This window comes from Triticum dicoccoides, chromosome 2B (genome assembly GCF_002162155.2).
Source record: "Triticum dicoccoides isolate Atlit2015 ecotype Zavitan chromosome 2B, WEW_v2.0, whole genome shotgun sequence".
Lineage (NCBI taxonomy): Eukaryota > Viridiplantae > Streptophyta > Magnoliopsida > Poales > Poaceae > Triticum > Triticum dicoccoides.
Genome location: NC_041383.1, coordinates 799,862,088 through 799,864,473, shown reverse-complemented (window position 1 = coordinate 799,864,473; position 2,386 = coordinate 799,862,088). Strand labels below are relative to the sequence as shown.

Below are 2,386 nucleotides of genomic sequence, written 5' to 3'. Positions count from 1 at the left end.
ATTTGGAGGTGAGTGGTCGTGGGTTTTTGGGTGAATTGGTTCGTGTGGTGAGGCGACACTAGGCCACCGAGAGGCAAGATGCGTCCCTACCTTGTTAGGCGATTTGGAGGTGGGAGGTAGTGGGTTTTTAGGCGACTTGGTTCATCGGGTGACGCGACTCTAGCCGGCCGAGGGAGGCGAGATGCGCCCCCTCCCGTGTTAGGCGGTTTTGGATTGGGTGGTCATGAGTTTTTGGGCAACTTGGTTCATCGGTGAGGCGAAATTAGGCCATCGAGGGAGGCGAGATGCACCCCTCCCGTGTTAGGCGAATGATCATGTGGGGCGTGGGCGACCCCCCGAGTGCGGGTTGTGTATAGGCGACTAAAGTGCGTTGGTTTTTGGGCGACTATATGGGCATAGCGAGGTTAGTATAAGAAGGGGAGGCGACTTGATGTGTGGTGGAGTAGGTGAGTAAATTCATTGGGTTTAGCAACCTTGGTCTCTAGACTAGGCTAACTTGGTTGTGGGTTATTTTCCTTGTTGTGAAAGCAAGAATTGTATAAGAAAAAAGAAACAGCTACTGAAAAACTTGATGCATATATGGGCAAAGAGATGGGGGCGAAACGCTGTTTCTGCTCTATGTTTTGCAGACCGACAAAAACTACGAAAAGAAATTTGTGAGGGCTATGCAACTTGGCTGTAAAAACAACTGAAAAAAGAATTGAAAGCTAGTGAAAATTGGAAATAAGAAGATGAAGAACATACACTTCTTTTGAATGTGGGTGGCAACTTTGAGAAAACAAACTTCTCGGTCTCCTCGTACCCGACAAAAGACCATTCATACGCCCGTTGCTCGTGTATCTTGGCTTCCTCAGGTGGGTGAGTGAAAAAAAGCACATTAGGCTAGTGTTGTTAAGAAAAAGAGAAAACAAAACTACAGAAAAAAGGCTAGTGTGTTGCACCTGCCTGAACTAGTTGGATAACACTGTAACAGGACAAGAAACAAAAACTTGCTTTTAAAAAGAAGATGGAGGCAGACAAGCTCACCCTAAGCTTGCTGTATCCTCCTTTGGGTTTTTTGTCTGCCTTTGCGACTTGCCCTATACGTTTCCTGTCCCATGCCTCTGCCCGGACTGGGAACCAGCAGAGAATCAGCATATAACACCTGTTTTGCAGACACAAAAAAAATAGTAAGTTTGAATCAGTATGGGTTAGCCTTTCTATTTTCTGGTATACTATACAACCAAGCATAAGTAGGTATAAGAAAAAATAAAAAGAAAGGAAAAATTGCCTAGCAGATGGTACTTATGACCATATGGTGCACACAACAGTTTACAGCCTTCTTGTTCCAACCCCCTAATAAAGCTTTTATCTGATTTGCTACGAATGCGCAGAAGTTGGGCCTTTTTACTTTCTCTAGGTCGGCGACTATTTGGTAGCATCGAGCGCTGACATGTAAGCTTGTTGTAGGGCACATGAAGGTACTCAGTACCACAATCAGCCAGGCCCTCATGAAGTCATCATCTGCTCTCCCATTCATCTTTTCAATCATAGTGCAAACGGTTGTTATCTCGGGGGCGCACCCATTCTCGAAACCGTACCTACTATTTATGAAAGATATTGCTTTTGCATCCCATCCATAGAACAGTTCCTCCCTTGCATTGTGAAGACCCAAGGTGTGGTGGACGCTTTCGGCTGTTACGGGGATCTCGCCCCTGCCTGGGACAATGATGCACTCGCTATCTGGGTCGTAGATCTGCATCACCCACCTGCTGAGGTTTGCAGGCATTGTTGTTGCCTCGATCTTCAGTATGCCTCCCAGAAAGTAAGCTTCTATCAGATCCTTCCGTTGTTGGTCCAAGCTTGTTTAACTTTACTAGCCTTGCTGGCGATGCTCTGTTTCTACCTTCTTGAACTTGCTTGTTCCTTAGACGCATATGGCCTTGTATTACTCTTGCTGCTCCCTGTTAGAAGCAACATGAAAACACAAAGAGAAAAGGTGATTCTCTCTGATTCTCTGCCGAAAGTCATTTTGAAAAATGTTCAGTGGGGAGTGGGCACGTACCTCGTCATTCTGTTCATCTGTGGAGTCCTCCATTTTTTTTTAAAACTGTCACACGGGTGCTGGTGAAAAAAAGAAAAAGCTGCCCTTGCCCACTTTCGCTTTTGTTTTCCTCCTATGTTTCAGCAACGAAAAAACAAATCTGTCCCTACTGTGAAAAAAAGACAAGCATGTGGGCAGAGATATGTGAGCTTCATGTGGCTTCTTTGTTAAAAACTATCAGCGAAAAATTCCTAAAAAAACCTATCAGTCAGCTATGTATATTTGTCGTGCTCTAAAAGCTCCCCGACCCCTACAATCCTGCATTTGACAAAAAACATACGTATGATAACTACAGATTCATTT

At 44.9% G+C, this 2,386-nt stretch overlaps 1 long non-coding RNA gene across 1 annotated transcript in view; it reads right to left on the bottom strand.

Moving 5' to 3' along the window:
- LOC119368869 overlaps nucleotides 1-2,386 on the bottom strand; it is a 5,737-nt gene that overhangs the window by 1,873 nt on the left and 1,478 nt on the right. Inside the window, exons 2-4 of the long non-coding RNA XR_005176763.1 lie at nucleotides 2,045-2,192; nucleotides 1,749-1,943; nucleotides 745-1,144 (exon numbers count right to left, since the gene is read on the bottom strand). This is a non-coding gene — a long non-coding RNA (uncharacterized LOC119368869). The remainder of the gene's footprint in view (nucleotides 1-744; nucleotides 1,145-1,748; nucleotides 1,944-2,044; nucleotides 2,193-2,386) is intronic.